General features: G+C 36.7%; 1 protein-coding gene across 5 annotated transcripts in view; it reads right to left on the bottom strand.

The window, feature by feature from the left end:
• The window catches only part of SOX5 (SRY-box transcription factor 5), a 1,147,842-nt gene that overhangs the window by 741,006 nt on the left and 386,606 nt on the right, over positions 1-20,230 (bottom strand). For all 5 annotated transcript variants that reach the window (XM_042247392.2, XM_042247394.2, XM_042247393.2 and 2 more), the window contains one exon: positions 12,641-12,701. The gene's annotated coding sequence lies outside the window, so the exon portion shown is untranslated. The remainder of the gene's footprint in view (positions 1-12,640; positions 12,702-20,230) is intronic.

The raw sequence follows: 20,230 nt of genomic DNA, 5'->3' as shown, positions 1-20,230 counted from the left end.
GTTAGTTGCTCAGTAGTGTCCGACTCTTTGTGATTCCCCTAGACTGTAGCCTACCAGGCTTCTTTGTCCATGGAATTATCCAGGCAAGAATACTGGAGTGGGTAGCCACTCCCTTCTCTAGAAGGAACTCTTGATCTGATGGTAAAGAACTAAATAGGGTTTTGTTTTGTTTTGTTATCTACTCTGTCGTGGAAATATATGCATTCATAAATAGGACAATATTTGTGTGTCTTAGCAGATACCATGATCCTTTTGGCAAATGTCAGTCATATAAAGACTCTGACATCACTCAAAGTATTCTTCAAAGGGAAGACGGAGGAACTTCTTCAATGTCCCAGAGTACTTTAGGAAGCTAAAACTCTCAGGGGTTGGATGCGATAACACGCTCAGAATATTCATCCCAAGGTCTCTATCAGATTTCAACTGCTTTTCATTCTACATAGGTAAGAACGCTTTTCATTCTACATAGGTACTATTGCCTCTAACTCCACTCCCAAGATTCTCAAGCAACCCTACAGAATTTTATTCAAATTACCATAATGCTCAAAATGCTAACTAACATTACAACAGAGCATCAGAACTCCACTGCTTGCTATTCAGGCTCCTTTGGACCCGTCCTCTTCCAGTGAGTGTTACCCAGCCTAGGAAGCGGATATCTAGTCCCCTTGGTTGGTGCTGGACTATCAAAGAACCATCTTCATTGAAGATAATTCATAATCTGGCCAAAGGATAATCTCTGTCCTGACTATTGGCAACAAAGTTCACATTTTATTTTCGCAGCTTACTCTTGGGATTCTGGGCAAGTCCTACAATCTCTGTGTTAAATGCTATTGATATTGATGCTTCTTGAGTACATTTACTAGCAGAGTTATGTATCTCCGAGTTTGGCAAAAATACTTCCACTCCATACTGTACACTAGTGTGGAAGGAAAAAATCTATACTTGCTTCTCTTTTAAGTCACAGATCCCTCTGAAAAATCAAAGAGAATCAATCGATCTATTCTTCCATCAGGAAAAACATGTCCCTGAATAATCTTATTTGCAAAAATGCCATGTATATTAAAGGGTTTCTCTGATGCTAGAAGGGGGTAAGTAAACTCAAGTGACTGTTCTGGACCAGACTACAAATTCTTTCTGTATTTATTAGCTATATGATTTTGGAAATGTTGAATCTGGGTTTCCTCATCGATAAAAACATAGGTAATGAAATCAGTCTCCTCACCTACATCTTCCAACGATGTTAAACATGAAATTTTTGAGTAGGAATGTATGTGAAAACAAGGTGCCTGTACACAGAACTCCATGCAATCACATGTTGCAGTCAATCCTTCATCCTAGCCCTTTAATGCTATCATCAAGCATGTACAATACTACCACCACCTCACTGGCACCATCAAGCTCACCAGCATTGCCAAGCCCTGTTTATAACTTAAGACTCTGGACTCTCAGAAACCACTGACTGGCTGCACTATGTACTCTGCTCCTACTGACTTTCTAGTTTTTGTCTGATTATGATCTCTTCATACACATCCACTGAACTGAATATACTAGCTCTATCTTCCCTCTCTGGAAATATTTTTATACTCTGCAGTTTTACACCTACCCAGAAGATACTTGGTCCTTCACTGGCATTAAATCCTGATCTGTAATGAGTGCTCCTTAAAATCATTGTTGTCGGGCTCCACACCTGACATCTCTGCTCTACTCTATTGATGTGAATAGTTAGAAATCATAGTGCTAAGATCATTAGCCCTATTTTATTGGCAAATAGACTAGAAAATGCAAAGGGATAGTAAGTACCCTCAAGGTTTACACAGTGTATGACAGTCAGTTAACAGAATAAGACCAAGTTCACAGTGCAACATACATGATGCTCTATGATGACTTTTTGTTCTGAGAGCCCAGTGATGATATCCTCTTACAAAACAAACTCTTTCTTTTATGATAATAAAGAAGAATCGGTAATATATACATACATCTTATTTAGACTTCCCCGGTGGTACAGATGGTAAAGCATCTGCCTACAATGCAGGAGACCTGGGTTCGATCCCTGGGTCGGGAAAACCTCCTGGAGAAGGAAATGGTAACCCACTCCAGTACGCTTGCCTGGAAAATCCCACGGACAGAGGAGCATGGTAGGCTACAGTCCATGGGGTCGCAAAGAGTCGGACCCGGCTGAGCGACTTCACTTTTCACTTTCACATTTTATTTAAGGTACATATTTAAATTTTTTTATTTTTCAATTTAACATTTCATTTTGAAATAATTTCACATTTAGAAAAAATTTCAAAAATAGTACAAAGTTCCCAGCTTCCTTGCATATTAACAAATATCAAATCCACAGCACAATGAGCAAAAGCAAGAAATTAACAGAAAACAACTGGCTTATATACAGACCTTATTGAAATTTCAACAATTGTCTCACTCAGGTCCTTTTCTTGGACCAGGAGCTGATATTTAGCTATCCCTATTCTTAGTCCCTTTTCATTTGGGACAACTGCCATTTTTATTTGTTTTGCATGACCCTGACACTTTTAAAGAGACCTGCTCAGTTATTTTGTAGCATGTCTGTTGGTTTACAATTGTCCGGTATTTCCTCATGATACAATTCATATTATGCATTTTGGGTAAGAAAATAACAAAAATGATTTGTTGTACCTTTCTCAGTGAGTCACACGAGTGGCACACGATGCTGGTTAGTCTCATTACTGGGGATACTTTGATCACTTGTTTTAGATGGTGTCTCGCAGGATATTCCACTCTAAAGTTGCTACTGTCCCCTTTGTAAATAGCAATCATTCTGAGAAGATATATTAATATTTGGACACTATGTAAGTATCCTATGTAAGTATCAGATTTTCACCACTGATTTAGCATCCAGTCTGACTCCTACCTGTGAAAATTATTAATGTGGTATTTACCAAAGAGTCATTTTCTATCTCCATCATTTTTTCTACAGTTATTAATTGATATTCTCCTGTTATAAAAGAGCTTTCCTTTCTCTCCCATTTATTATTTTTTCAACATTTTTATAGCATCATGGACTATATTGCATATAATCCATTATTATCATATTTCCTTGCTCTAATATTCCAGATGTGGCCATTGTGAGTCACTTCAATTTGACTCCTATGCCCTTTCCACATGCTCTCATCCTTTTTAAGTCATTCCCTACTTTCTTGAACCACAAGATGTTCCAGTTTCTCATCATATAATTTTCCTGTACTTGTGCTAAAATCATTCATTTCTACAAAGGTTCTCAGTGTCCTTTATTGGAAAATGATGCTTAGAAACCAAGATCTAGGTACTAGGAGTACTCATCAGTATTGAGGTATTATTGCTTTCACATCCTTCCAACAGACAGAGATAGAGAATGTGTAAATGGATCCACACACAGACACACACACAATTATTTCTTTATAACACATACCATAAGCAACTGATAACTCAGATTCCAATTCAACATCACAGGGTTCATTCTAGCCTTCTTTTATGGTGAGAAAAATAGCCCTTATTATCCACAAGCTCCGGATATAACCAAGAGTTCAGAAATGTTAACTTTCACCCCTGATTCTGAAAAACAGAATCATTAATCTATACTGTGTGAAAAACAAATTTTCTTATAAGACTTCAATAGTTATTCTTTTTTAATCTTATATTATAAAATCAAAATTCTGTTTGGCAAAGTTACTCAAATTAACTCTTTTCCCCCTTCCCTCTTCATTTTTAATTCATATGAATACAATTTGCTACTTGTTTGGTTTTCATGTGAGGCTCCTTGAATATCGAAGCTCATTTTAATTAATTACTTATTTTTGAGTAAGTGAAACTCAGAGCTATTAAAAAAAAGGGAAATTCAGATAAAGTGTCACCCTCCTCTGCCACAATTTCTACTTTATTTTCATTCTATCAATACCCATTCACTGAGCCCAACCTCTGTAAGTAACAACCAATTTCAGGAGTCTCTGACTTAATGTTTCCTATTTTCTCCAATTATCAGATATGTTTTCTTATTGCCCTTTAATTCTAGATATTATTTTTCTTTATTTTTTTTCTCACTTAGTAGTATTGACTGAAAAGGACTCTCTATCCATTTATTCTTTTCACAGCAGCATGGTCCCTCATTATGAGGTGATGCCATAGTGCAGTCATGTATTCAACTACTCTCCTATGTACGAACATTTAGATAATGTTTAATATTTTACATTTATAAACAATGCCACAATGACTAACTTTGGGCATGTGATTCTACATTGTTAAAGACATATCTGCAAGATAAATTCCTAATAATGGGACTGCTGGGTCACAATGGTATATATATGTAGATTTGTTAGCCATCATCTAATTCCTGTCCAAGAGACTTGTACTAACTTTCATTCCATTCAGCAATGCATGAGAATAAAATCTGTGTTTTTAACTGTTCCTCCAAATTATTTTAGCAGAGGTGCTGAGCAGCATTTGAGTATTGATTTATGCTTATCTCTTCTCTCTGACTACAGGTATCATCTAACTATGGTACTGACAATCAAAGAGAAAGATTACATAAATGTAAAAGAAGAGAAAGAAGGAGGAGCTGGGAAATCACTCTTGGAAAAAAATAGTTAGCTTTGACCACAGCAGCTCAGAGTGGAAATACAGAGCATCATCCCTTTAGAAGCTTAATAAACAAAGATTTTATAGAAGTTTTTTTCCCATGGTCAAGATTAAGCCCTGCCCCCTTTATGTCCACAAGACCAATAAGAAAACAACAACAAGTGGCAGACACACCGTATTTGAATTACCTGCTAACATTTCTGTCTTGCATTAGATTTAAATTTTGAAGTGGAGACCATATATTGATCAACCTATTTATCCCAACTCCTTGCACAATATTTAACATGTAACCTTCCTGATAAAACTGTGTTAGAAGTTCACTAATATAAAAATAAACAAACAAAATAAAACAAACATTTTCTAAGTGCTCACTCTGTGTCGACACCATCCTTAATGTTTTACATGTATGGTCTCATTATGTCCATGTAACAATCAGACAAGGTTGGTTTTATTATTTCCAATTTATAGATGAGAAAAGAAAGATTTAGAGAAGCTGTATAACTCGATAAAACTGATACATCAAGAAAAGAAAACAGCTGGGATTTGAGTGGGATTTGAATTGAGGTCTGCCTCAGTCCAAAGCACATTCGTCTGGCTGCACGCATGCTCAGTCACGTCAGCTCTTTGTGAACCTATGGACTGTAGCCTGCCAGGCTCCTCTGTCCATGGAATTCTCCAAGCAAGAATACTGGAGGGGGTTGTCATGCCCTCCTCTAGGGGATCTTTCTGACCCAGGGATCGAACCCATGTCTGTCTCTTAAGTCCCCTGCATTGGCAGGTGGGTTCTTTACCATTAGCACCACCTGGGAAGCCTTTTGCCTGACTGGCACTTAGAAACAGGAACCTTCCTGATGCTCTACATTTCACATTTATGTGGGTAAGTTCTTACTGTGCCCTTTGTAAGGCCAGAGCTAGTTCTGTATTATGGATCTCAGGCCAGCGTGTCACTATTAAGAAGGGAAAGAAAGGAGGTACTTTAAATGGTTTCCGAATAGACTCTTAAAAAGCTTTCTGAGACTTCTTTACCTTTTGGCAAACAAAGCTTTGGCCCCTCTGATACAGGCACACATTTATTGCACCCTTGTGACTGTGGTTTATGTACAAGTATCCTATTAAAAGAGTTAAAAAAAAAACTGAAATATGATTCCCTTTCCGACAGCAAAAGGAAAAATAAAAAGATGTTCTTTGCCCTCCTGTTCTAATCTGTGTTTGGAAGTCAAGCCTGCAGTTCCCAGAACTCTATCACCAGCTTGTTACATTTCCATAAATCTGTCCAAGAATACAACACTGTTCACCCAAAAAAAAAATGTAATATAAACTGTAAAACACATGCACTTGATACCTGGATCCAATTTGCCCTCATTTTGTATATATGTGAAAATAAAACAATGCTTTAAGTCTTTGAAACAACAATATCACATTATTTAGATAAGTGCCACCAAATCATTATTGAAATTCTGATAGCATTTGCCGTACTGGTAAAAGAAAATTACCTGTAATGCATAGTTTAAATAATTACTTTTAAACAAAAGCTTCTTTTCTACGTTGCTTATTTATCTTTTGAGACCAACTCAGCAGGGCTATGTATTTTATTAAAATTGCCTTCAGACTGCTAATGGCAGGGCGTCTGTTAGCACAGGAAAAGTGATGGCAGTTTGACTCCTATTCCTAATATTGGGAGTTAGTCCAGACACTTAAGAGCCAGAACTCTGCTGTGCATTTGACTATGTTATCAACACTTTACTTGCTAATGATACTAGTGACAGCATTTCAATATGATGGGTCAGACTTAAATAGGAAAGCTTATAATTGTGCTTGCAGAACCAAAGAAACTCCCTCCCCCCACACAAAACAATCCCTTTTATCAGCAGATCAGCTGGTGTTAAGCTTCATGACTGGGAATTATTTGGTAAGCTTCTGTTCAATATTTTCTCTCCTTCACCACTTCCCACCTTGAATGGAGAGCCTCCATCAGCACCTGATATCTACCCGTTTAGAAAATGACAACTGAAAGCCTTCCTGTGGAGCAGCAGTGTGCCAACTACCCAGCAGAAGGTCACACTGATGACTTCCCTGTGGCTTTTATTTTCCCCAGGGAAATCCGCAGCCAGGGCTGACTGCTTGCCAATATGCTGAGTGCCACAAACCAGCAGCGCTAAGAACCCCCCATCCTACTTGATGGGAAGCAGTAAGCAACTGTGCTGAACACCTGTGTCAGCTCCTGTTCCTGGGGACACCCCAGGCAAGCACTCATTCAGCATTCAGGGAGAGCGCTCCCTGCTTCAAACTGGCACGCCTGTCCAAAAACTTCTCAGTAGTCATATGATAATAGCTATGTTTGTCAGAGCTCTGTAACATCAGCGTGTTTAACTACTCTTAAGGAGGATGATTTAAATCATTCCTGAGTTAAGTATTTCACTACAAGCATCCAAAGGGAATCAGCACGATGAATGTATTTCCTACTGTTATAAATGTAAATGTAACATTCACCATCACTTCCCCCAACCAACTTGAGGAAGAGCAGACATCATCTGAGATCTGGATGGCGTGATTCTATAGATGGACAAAATTTAAATCAATCAGCATTTTTCCTATAACTTATGGAGAATATAGGCTAAATTGAGCCAGTGAAAATTCTAGTCAAGAATGGACAGAGGAAAAGTTAATATAATTAAAAGACTGACGTGTGCCACAGGTTAGGACTCAGTAAGAATATATGAATGAATGAGCCAGCAAATTAAGGAACACCTAAACAATTTTCAATATATCAGAAAAAAAGTTTCATAATCCAGAAACAATTACATGCTAGGGGGCCAACTGACTGCGCACTTAGTGTTTATGATTTGCAGACCACTCAGGCAGGACTTGTGCAGAAATCCAAAATAAATGAATAAATAAACCAAAGCCTACTTCAGAACCACGTAGTTTGTCAAGCAGCAAAACTACAAGTCAAACATCAGAGTTTTTGCATGCCGACCATTCCATTTGGTCTTCTCCAAAATTCCACATGGCATTCAAGACTGTTGGTCTTTCAGGCTATTTCCTCATTCTAAACTGTCTTCCTAAAGAGGCAACTTTTACTATTATTTAATCTCATAGAGCTTCATCCTCAACTCCCCTGCCTGGTCCCAGTATCTTCAACATATCAACACTGATATTTCAAAGGCACAGACTCAAAACAATTCATGTACTTCCCATCAATAAAAATACATAAATAAAGACAAAAATTTTTTAGATTTCCTGTACCAGTGAATTGCAAGACTTTTATTCCAATCACTCAAGGTTAAAATATATCCCTTATTGCACCAGGAAATCTAGCCCTATTGATTCCATCTTAGGATTTCTGCTCCTATCTGTCCCCAGGTTTTACCATCTTGGTCCTGACTTTCTGGATCTCTTGCTTAACAACTACAATAATGTCCCACCATCCCCTTTCAGCTTCTCCCCTTTCAATCAACCTCATACTACCACTATATTAGTTAGTTAATTAATCCAAGGCACAGAACTGATCACCACCCATATTCCCTTAAAAACAAACAAACAAAAAAAATAATGGCTTCCCAAGTCCTGTTGAACTAAGTCTAATCACTAGCATGAGATTCCAAGTCCTCTTTACAGACTTTGAATTGTAAAGTCTCTTTATGTTGTAAAGAGCCCACCATATCTTTACAGTCACCATCCCCCTTTTGTATATACTCTGTGCTGTATCCAAACAACCCAAGCTGAAAAAGACACTTAAGACACCAGGACCTTAATATATATATATATGTATATATACATATATACACACACACACACTAATATATTAATGTATATTAATGTATAATGTATACATACTTAATATATACTAATTAACTAACCCCTACCAGTATCTAACATCTCTGCTAGGAAAATCACAGGCATCCTTAAAGATTCAGCTCAAATACTGTTTTGTCTATGAAACTTTATCTTTTCTAAAAACCCTTATAGAATGCCAGGTTGCAGATCTTATGTAGCCTTTTTGACATTATGTCTCACACTGTAATATTTGGTTTTGGATCTTCTAGCTAAACTCATTTAGCACGTGCTATGAGCAAAACACTTTGAAAGATATTTTGGGGATACACTGGAAACTAAGATTCATTCAGCAAAAGGCAAATGAGAAAAAAAGTTTAAGTGGAGTGGAAAGTCATTCAAGCAGTTGGATGAACTCAAGGGCCAAATGAGATAATGACTGATAATAACCACATGGATTTAGTGTAAAGGCGATTACTTATGACTTTAGCAAAGATTGGCATGAGAGAAGTAGAAGAGGATTGAGGAGCAAAAAAAAGAAAGAAAATGGAGACAATAAGTTAAAACTTTAAGGATATATATATATTTAAAAGAAAATAGATTTTCTATATTTATTTATGAAAATAAAATACATGTATTACATAAATATTCTAATAGCTATATAATAAAAATCTAAGCTTATACTCCTACTTATAGTTTTAAAATATTTTTTTAATGCATTGACTCAGAATTCTAAGTCAGAATTCCAGTATTCTTGCCTGGAAAATCCCATGGACAGAGGACCCTAGTAGGCTACAGTCCATGGTGTGACAAAGAGTTGGACACGACTGAGCAACTTCATTTTCTTTCTTTTCTTTCTCAGAATTCTGAAACATTTCTAGTAAATAGTCATTGGGCAGTTGGAAACTGCTGCTGTCAGACAGATAGGAGAAGGCAACCCTAGCTCCTAAATTCCTTTTTTATAATCATTTTGATTCTTTTGGGGCTTCCCTGGTGTCTCAGATGGTAAAGTGTCTGCCTGCAGTGTGGGAGACCTGGGTTCAACCCCTGGGTTGGGAAGATCCCCTGGAGAAGGAAATGGCAACCCATTCCAGTACTCTTGCCTGGAAAATTCCATGGACTGAGGAGCCTGGTGGACTACGTTCCATGGGGTCACAAAGATTCGGACACGACTGAGCGACTTCACTTTTCACTTTGATTCTTTGACATGATAGCAATGAGAATTTTAGAAACAACCTTTCCTTCCAAATATCAACATACCTTTTTCTGAATTTTTCTGAAAATAAATATGAACAATTTCCTCTGTTGTTTATAAGCATCCTTATTTTTTTCATTTATATAATATATATATAATGGTCACATTTAAAATGATTCCTAATTCAACCAAATTTGATTTACACATGGTGCATACTGGTTCAACAAATGTAACGGAACTGCAGAGATAACAGTAGCAATGCAATTCTCCTTACGGGAGAAGCAGTGCTGGTTACTTAGCAGGCAAACACAGGTTAAAGACCCTAAGTCATCTGGCTGGTAAATTTCAAAGCTGATTCCAGAATTCATGCCCTATAGGTCCTATGAAGGTTTTAATTTTTTTTAACTATTCCACATTTTCTACTTATAAATAGCCTTATGGGTCATGTGATCATTACAATAAACCATAACATAATTTTCAAAAATTCTCCCTTACAACTGGAAGATAAAATTCATGACTTCTATGGACTTATACAACGTAATTTCAGTTAAAATTAAAAATGACAAACAAATGGGAATTTCAACTATGCAAAGCAACTAACCAAAGTTACACAAACTTCTTTAGAAGATACAGAAGAAACTTCTGGTATATATCCTTGTCATTAATACAACTATTATGAAACAATAAGTTGTTATACAAAACCCAAGAACATGATTATAAATCAAAGGAATTTTACAAATTAAGGACACAAAAACAAAAGGTGATAGCTGTACTATTTAACATGAACTCCTTGAACACAGTCTCATCAGTCAAAACCTTAATTAGATAATGCTGCCCTAATCATTGTTAAAGTTTATTTTCATTCATAATTTGTATTCTGTATATAAAGAAAAAATTTTTAATGTTTTACCCAACCTGTAAGCCCAAGTGATCCTTAAACCATGCAAGCTACATCAGGCCCTTTTATTGGCTAACGTCCCCTTAATGATCCATATCTCACTCAGAATAATAGTCAAGATCCTGCTGCAGTCTACCAGACCGTATATAATGAACATCACATCACGCTTCCTCATCTCTTACTTGTCCACTCTTCACTCTCCTCTGACTCTCCAAATACCTTTCTTGACAACCCTTCAACAGCATGCTCCTTATACTTGTTCTTCCCCATGACTGTGAATCTTCACTCCTACCTCTAAACACTTCCCCCTTTCATGCTGCATTCAGGTCTGCGCTTCACTCTCTCCTTAGCAGAAAGGCTTTCCCTAGACATAGTACCGGATACAGTCTCCCATCATTCTGTATTTATTCTGCTTTGTTTTTTCCTTAGTATGTATCCCTATTAACATATACATTAAAATTTTCATTTTAGGTTTTCCTTCACTAGAATGAAAGCTCCAGGAAGAAAGGAACTTCTGTTGTATGAATGAATGAATGATCATCTTTTCATTTCATCCAACTAAATAGGAAACTTCTCCAGAGACACAACAGTAAAAAAAAAAAATCTTATATCTTTGAATATAAATGCAAAGTGAAGTACAAGTATCAATGGCATTCCTTATCAAAATATATTCTGGTGAAGATGACATAGGATGATGATAGTTTTTTATCTGCGTGTACAATGTTGGGTGCAGAACTGTTTGAGTTCCATAGCTGTAAAGCCCACAATGTACTACATCTGCAGCACGTCAAGAAACACGGATTTATCTCTGCTACTAATATTTCATGTGACCATGGGAGGCAATGTAGGTTTGTAAAACAGGTGAATTAGACTGAGGCTCTCTCTATCCCTCAAGACTATCAGGGATCTATGAGATATTTGTCTCTTCCTTCTTGATTTTGCTTCCAAACACGTAAAACTCAAACAACAACTGTGTTCAATTTAAGGTCAATATATACATAACAGCCAGTATCCAAGAAAATTCACTGCCGTTGGTTTCAAGATGCTTCTTTCTAATGCTTAGTCCAATGATAGCCACAGACTGAAAGTCAAGAGATGTTAACTGCCAGAAAACTCCTTATGAAAGTATCACCCAAAAGTGCTTCTCAACTCTTTAAGAATCACTGCAGACATACTTATAAACCCAATTTCTTGGGCATATCATTGTAAACACAGCTCTTTGAAGGACTCTTACCTAATTTAGCTAAGAGCAGAGATCTGAGTATATATGATGCATCAAGATGCACTTGTAATTATCTTTCCTTTAAGCTGGAGGGTAGTATTCTCACAAGATACATAATAAAAATCTGTCTAGTTCTTAATGCTAGAAAACGACTAAATCTCTGAAGCACCAAGCAGAAGAACTTTAAGCTTAGCTCCATTCTGAATAAACCATTTCACTTGAAGAGATGTGATCAGACTGAAGAACAAAGCCATTTATCTGTGTGATGAAACATGAAAAAAAAATACTGGTAGCTGCTCTCCAGGAGACCTGGGTGTGGAGACATTAAGTCAAACTCCAGGAAACTTGTGGAAGCGGTAACACTGGAGGGCTTATAAGAGAGGACCCTCAAGCTTCTATAAATAACTAAGCCATAGTAGCAAGACTTATCACCACTGATTAAGACAATCACAGGGAGGCTTCCCTGAAGCAAGAGATCAGCCATCACAAGTCGTCAGACTCGAAGAATATTGTGAGTTCTTAGAGGTGTCCTTGCACCAAGAGAATACAGCAGAAAAGAAAGGAAACTTGACTTTCCTGACCCAACTGTTCTCCCATTACAATTACATAAGTAATGATATTTTATGTGTTTTAAGGTTTTGATTCTGAAAAAGTCATGGAAAAGTCTTCATTTCAAAACTATTCACACAATAAGATAGATAACAGAAATCAGGGTAACTCTGAAAGGTAAGAAAATGTCCTCTGTTCCTAAAAATCTCTTCAAATTACTTTTTACCTTCAAATCTTAAAAAGAGAAGGCCCAAGTGCTGGACCTATTATAGAAAGGCTCCAGTAGTTAGCTGCAACACTGAAGACCACACCAAGTAATCACAGATAAGAAATAAACAAGTGGCAAGAAATCAAGAATTTCAAAATTAATGACAAGAATGATCAGCAAATGATAATGCAATATTCTGACCTGCTGAGTCTCCAATCTCTCTCACTCCTGATGTCCTTGATATTATCTACTTCTTGCAATGCTGAGAAAAAGAAAAAAGAAAGAAATGTATTTAGTGATAAATCAAAATAATTTCAAAATACTTAGGTGAAAAAAAATAAATGTTACAAAGGGAATTAAACAAGATTTCTACTATATAACTTTGGAAGAAATATTAAGTAATTTCACTGTAAAACTATTCTAGACCAGATTTATCCTAACAATGCAAAGTTGATTTTGCATCTAAATATCGAATAATATAACACATTTAATACCATATTAATAAAAGATAAAACCATTTGATCACTTCTATAGATGCCAAAAAGCATTTGACAAATACCAACACCCTTTCATGAAATAAACATTGAAAAAGCTTCCCTGGTGGCTCAGATGGTAAGGAATCTGCCTGCAATGCAGGAGATCTGGGATTGATCCCTGGGTTGGGGAGATCCCTTGGAGAAGGGGCTGGCTACCCACTCCAGCATTCTTGCCTGGAGAATTCCATGCAGAGAAGAGAGTGGCAGGCTACAGTCCATGGGGTCACAAAGAATCGGACATAGCTAAATGACTTTCACTTTCACTCCTCAACCTAATACAGAGCATCTATGAAAACCTCAAAACTATCATACTTAATAGTAAAAGACTGACTGCTCTCCCCCTGCTATCAGAAATAAGACAATAATGCCCACTCACATCACTTCTATTCAAGATTAAAAGGGAGGCTATGTTCAGGTATAAAGCACATCCAGATTGAAAAGGAAAAAGTAAATTATCTCTATTTGTAATCAATGTTATTTTTATCTAGAAAATCCTAAGTATTGATATTTTATTTTTAAGAAATGATTAAAAGTAATGAACATTATTAAAACTAATGTAAGGTTGCAGGATACTTGATCAATACATAAAAGTCAATTGGATTTGTATATACTAGTGATAAACACTCCAAAAGTAAAATTAAGAAAGCATTTCCCTTACAACAACATGAAAAAATAAAATGCTTAAGTATAAATTTAATAAGTAGAGGATTTGCATATTAAAAATTAAAACACTACTGAAAGAAATGAAAGAATATCTAAGAAAGATGAAAAGGCATCCTACATTCATGGATCAGAAAGGTTAATATTCTTAGTATGAAGTACTCTGCAAATTGATCAGTGTATCTAACACAATATCAAAATTTTAGCTGGCCTTTTTGGTAAAAACCGACAGACTGTCATTAAAATTCATATGAAATGCAAGGGATCCAGTACACTTAAAACCATCCTATGAAAGAAGAAAAAGTTGGGAAATGCATCCTTCACAACTTCCAAACTAAAGCCAAAGCTACAGTAATCAAGACAGTGTGGTACTGATATAAAAATACAAATACAGATAAACGGCATAAAATTGAGAACATAGGAACAAACCTTGACATTTAAGGTCAATCAATTTTGACACACCTGCCCAGACAATTCAATGGGGGCAGGGCGGGGGTAGAGAACAGTTACAGTATGGCAAAAAAATAAATAAATCTAGTCTTTGTTCCTGGTTCTTAACAGGCAGCTTTGAAAACCCTTGGAATTCCCTGAGTGATAGGTATGACTTCATTATGCTAGTGAAATGACTCTTAAGAGGATTTCCAGACTGCTTGAGGCTGGGAGAGGATATCAGAAAAAGCAAGCAAGTGTTTCGGGGGCTGGAACACTGAGACACCTCCCACCCCCAACCCCTGACCTTCTCCCCTACACTGACTTCTAGGGGGAGGAGACTGAGAGGCTGGAGACTGAGTGTAACAATGACTAAGCCAACCACGCCTATAATTATGTCAGTAAAATCTCCAAACAACAATCTCAGAATTTCCTTCCTTGTGAACAGAATGATGTTCAAGGAGGATGGCACAAGACAGAGACTCTTGTACCAAAACCCTTTTAGACGTGTCCTCTACCTCTTCTGTTCATCTGAATCCCTTACAATTAAAGTCATCATAAGTAACCACATTCATGGATTCTATGAATCATTCTAGTACATTAGAGACCCTGAAGAAGTGTCATGGGAATTCCTAAGTCTATATCCAATTCACCCTGGGAAAAGTCTCCCTTGCCTGGGGACCCCACTTGTAGCTGTCTTCTGAAGTAAGGGCAATCTACCTGGAGACCTTACCCATTAGCTTGTGAGATCTGGCACTAACTCTAAATAGCATCAGATTGATTGGAATGATGAACACATTGGAATATAATCATTTTTCCAACAAATGGTCCTGGAAAATTGGATATCCATATTCAAAAGAATGGAATTAGATTCATATTTCAAAATCATATAAAAATGAACTCAAAATGAATCATATAAATAAATTTAAGAACTAAAAATCATAACGCTATTAGAAGAAAGCATAAATATTTGTAACCCCGAGTTTGTCAATGATTTTTCAAATATAACACCAACAGATAAAATAAATAACAAAAGAAAAAAACTGATAAATTGAACTACACCAAAAGACAAAATCTTTGTTTCAAAGTACACCATCAAGAAAGTGAAAAGGTAACCTACAGTATGGGAGAAAATATTTACAAATCATAGATCTGATAAAGGACTTGTATACAAATATAGAAAGAACTCTTACAACTCTATGTTAAAAAGTCAAACAAACCAATTAAAAAATAAGCAAAGAATCTGAATAAACATTTTAACCAGGATAGATATAAAAATTGTCAATTAGAACATGAAAGATACTCAATATTAGGTAAATGCAAGCCAAAATCACTATGATATGCTATGTCACATTCACTGGGATGGCTATTTTTTAAAAAAGATAATAACAAGTGCTTCTAAGGGTATAGAGAAATTGGAAAAAAACATACATCACAGATAAGAATGTGAAATTCTTCAAGTGTTTTGCAAAATAGTTTGGCAGTTCCCAAAAGGTTATAGAGAGTTACCATGTGAGCCAGCAATTCCACTCCTATGTTCATACACAAGAGAAATGAAACATATGTCCATACAAAAACTTGTACTCAAATGTAATCCCACTTATAATAGCCAAAATGTGGCAACAGTCTAAGTGCCCATCAACTGATGAATGAGCAAACAAAATGTAATATATCCATACAGTGGCATATTATTCAGTCATATAAATAAACGAAGTATGTTACAACATGGATAATCTTTGAAAATATTATACCAAATGAAAGAAGCCAGTAACAAAAGACCACACATTATATGATTTCATTTTTAAGAAATGTCCAGAATAGGTAAATATATAAAGACACTGAGCAGATTAGCAGTTCCTTAGAGTTACAGGGAGAAGACACTTGTGAAGTAATGGGGAGTAACTTTAATGAATATGTAGCTTCTTTTTGTTAGATGAAAATGTTCTAAAGTTATATTGTGGTAATATTGAACTTCTTAAATTTACTGAAAAACACTGAACTGCACACTTTTAAATCAGTGGATTGTATAGTATATAAATTATAAATCAAAAAAGCAAGTTTAAAAAATTTCATAGATTAAAGCAAAGGCACATTAACACATTAATCCCACATTTAAAAGGAAAATTAACCACATCTGTCTTGAAAAGTCTATGTTAAGATGATACAAAATATATTTAATATTTTGATAGGTTATTCCTTGACAGATAATATTAATAGCATGTCAAGATTAAATACCAATAATAAAATAAAAGGAAAGCGTTCTACTTTTAAACTAGTCTTCAGAGATTAGTCTTTCAATAGGACTTTCAAGTGTGGCTACTGAAAGTTAAAAGTAGTCCACATTTTTTGAAAAAATATTTGAATCATCTATACCAGCAATCTTATACATGTTCATCCCAGTGTGATAGTTGCTCAGTCATGTCTGGATCTTTGCGATCCCATGAACTGTAACCCCTTAGGCTTCTCTGTCCATGTAATTCTCCAGGCAAAGATGCTGGAATGGGTTAGTCATTCCCTTCTCCAGATGATCTTCCCAATCCAGGGGTCGAACCCAGATCTCCCACATTGCAGGCAGATTCTCTACGGTCTGAGCCACCAGGGAAGCCCACACACGTTCATATGTAATTTCATTTCTGGAAAATACATACTGAGTAAAGAATTCCAAAAACCAGAAAAGGTATGCACAAATGTATTCATCTAGAAATTATTAGCAACATAAAAATAGAGTGAGCCAAAGTGGCTAACAAGAGCACTGGTTAAATAAACTACAGATTATCTCCTTACTAATTTGCTGAGGAAAAGAGGCTTAATAATTAGCAGAACCCAGATTCAAATACAAATTCCTTTGACTCCAGCATCCAAAAGTTTCTAAACACTAATTTTGTTCCAAAATATTAATGTTCTGAAAGATTAATTCTGGTTAATAGACTGAAGATCTGTAGTTTATATAACTAATGATACACACACAGGCTCACATACAAGATACAAAAACAACTCAAAAAAAAAAAAAAAGCCAAAATGTTACAATGTTAGTTTTAGAATTTAAAAGTTTCTTAGTTTCTTTTGCTAATTTACATTTTTTAAACATTTCTCCAATAAATTATATAACTTTCATAGTAACAAAAAGGTTACTAAATAGAACATCAAAACTTTTATACAAAGTGTATACTGCTATTTAAGTGTGTGGATAAAACAGCTTTGAAAAGGGTCTGAGTTGGCACCTGCTGCTAAGTCACGTCAGTCGTATCCGATTCTGTGCGACCCCACAGACGGCAGCCCACCAGGCTCCCGTCCCTGGGATTCTCCAGGCAACAATACTGGAGTGGGTTGCCATTTTCTTCTCCAGTACATGAAAGTGAAAAGTGAAAGTGAAGTCGCTCAGTCGTGTGTCCAACTGTTCGGGACCCCATGGACTATAGCCTACCAGGCTCCTCCGCCCATGGGATTTCCCAGGCAAGAGTACTGGAGTTGGTTGCCATTGCCTTCTCCAGAGTTGGCACCTAGTGCCCTTTTAATAACCCTATATTCCTCCCCAGAACACAGACATCCACTGGAGTACTCCATCCATGTCTATTTTCTAAATATTAACCAAGACTTTAAAAAAATAACGAACTCATTTTTATCCACTAGACACTTTATCTGCACTGGCTCTTTACTTCACAACCGCTCTATGAAATGTGCATTGTGAGCACATAACAAATGAGGACACTGAGACTTATCTGCTCACAGTCACATGGTCAGTATGTGGCAGAGATAACACTGAGGTATCATCTCACATCTGCCAGAATGGCTATTATCAAAAAGTCTACGAATAACAAATGTTAGAAAAGGTATGGAGAAAAGGCGACCCTTGGACACTGTTGGTGGAAATGTAAAATTGGTGCAACCACTATGGACACTATGGAGGTGCCTCAACAAACTAAAAATAGAACCACCATATGATCAGAAATTCCACTCCTGGGTATATGTGAAAAAATGAACATTTTCAAAAATGAAAAGACTAACTGGATAAGAGACATGCACCTCAATGTTCACAGCAGCACTATTTAAAATAGTTAAAACACAGGAGCAACCAAAATGCCCCAAAAGACGATTGGAATACTACTCAGCCATGTAATTCGGAGGGATGTGGATGGACATAGAAAATATTATACTTGGTGAGATAAGTCAGACAGAAAAAGACAAACACTGTATGGTATCATTTCTATGTGGAATCTACAAAAATACAAATGAATGAATATTCAAAATGAAAACAGACTCACAGATACAGAAAATAAACTTGTTGTTACCAAAGGGGAGAAGTAGGGGGAGGAACAAATTAGGGGTATGTAATGGCATCACCGACTCGATGGACGTGAGTTTGAGTGAACTCCAGGAGTTGGTGATGGACAGGGAGGTCTGGTGTGCTGCAGTTTATGGGACTGCAAAGAGTCGGACACGATTGAGTGAGTGAACTGAACTGATTAACAGATACAAACTACAATGTATAAAACAGATAAGCAACAAGGATATATTGTATAGCACAGGGAATTAAAGCCATTACCTTATAATAACCTAAATGGAATATAGTTTGCAAAGTTACTGAATCACTATTCCTCTCTTTACACCTAAAATAATACAGTATTATAAGTAAACTATACTTCAACTAAAATTTCTTGGGGTACCATTGCCTTCTCTGAATAGACCACATAGACAACTTCAAAAGATACTTGGCCATGTATCAGTTCCCTATTGCTTTCTCAAGTGCTTGCCAATATATCAAACAAAGTAATTGTTACTAACATGGATGTGAGCTAGTCAGATTAAACTGGGAAAAGTACAAAAATTGGAGGCACTCTCCCACCACCTGTCACAATCCCTTCTTCCTTTTATTTGCTGCATAGCACTTAGCATCTCTAAAACTGTTTCTTTGTTGTGTTTTTTTTAATGACCTTGCCAATTTTCTTCATTGCTTTACCTTTTGTACCTAGAACAGTGCCTGATTTAAACTGGAGTTCAAGAAATACTTAGAAGATGAATAAATAAATGTATGTAGAAACAGATGCAAAATTCTCTCTTTCCTAAGCTATATGTCTCTTGCCAAATCAAACAGCCTCTCATTTTTTAGTTTTTTACTATAATTATGCTTGATGGCACCAGTACATGTGAAATCTTTAGTTTCCCCAACCAGGAATCAGACCTGTGCCCCATGCATTGGAAACTCAGATTATCAACCACTGGACCACCAGAGAAGTCCCCGACATCTCAGCTTTTAAATGTCCACTTCTTTAATGCAATACTGCTCAAGGTTGTTATGAGTTTAAATTCATCCATTCAAAAACTATTTATTGAGCACCTATTACACAACAAACATTATTCTAAGCAATGTCATAGTTAGTTAGTTCAGTTGCTCAGTCGTGTCTAACTCTTTGCGACCCCATGAATCGCAGCACACTGGGCCTCCCTGTCCATCACCACTCCCGGAGTTCACTCAGACTCACATCCATTGAGTCAGTGATGCCATCCAGCCATCTCATCCTCTGTCGTCCCCTTCTCCTCCTGCCCCCAATCCCTCCCAGCATCAGAGTCTTTTCCAATAAGTCAACTCTTCACATGAGGTAGCCAAATTACTGGAGTTTTAGCTTTAGCATCCTTCCTTCCAAAGAAATCCCAAGACTGATCTCCTTCAGAATGGACTGGTTGGATCTCCTTGCAGTCCAAGGGACTGTCAAGAGTCTTCTCCAACACCGCAGTTCAAATGCATCAATTCTTCGGTGCTCAGCCTTCTTCACAGTCCAACTCTCACATCCATACATGACCACTGGAAAAACCATAGCCTTGACTAGACAGAACTTAGTCAGCAAAGTAATGTCTCTGTTTTTGAATATGCTATCTAGGTTGGTCATAATTTTTCTTCCAAGGAGTAAGCGTCTTTTAATTTCATGCCTGCAATCACCATCTGCAGTGATTTGGGAGCCCTCCAAAAAATAAAGTCTGACACTGTTTCCACTGTTTCCCCATGTATTTGCCATGAAGTGATGGGACCAGATGCCATGATCTTCGTTTTCTGAATGTTGAGCTTTAAGCCAACTTTTTCACTCTCCACTTTCACTTTCATCAAGAGGCTCTTTAGCTCCTCTTCACTTTCTGCCATAAAGGTGGTGCCATCTGCATATCTGAGGTTATT

Source organism: Ovis aries, chromosome 3 (assembly GCF_016772045.2).
Source record: "Ovis aries strain OAR_USU_Benz2616 breed Rambouillet chromosome 3, ARS-UI_Ramb_v3.0, whole genome shotgun sequence".
In the NCBI taxonomy this organism is placed as follows: domain Eukaryota; kingdom Metazoa; phylum Chordata; class Mammalia; order Artiodactyla; family Bovidae; genus Ovis; species Ovis aries.
This window is presented reverse-complemented; position numbering and strand designations above follow the sequence as displayed.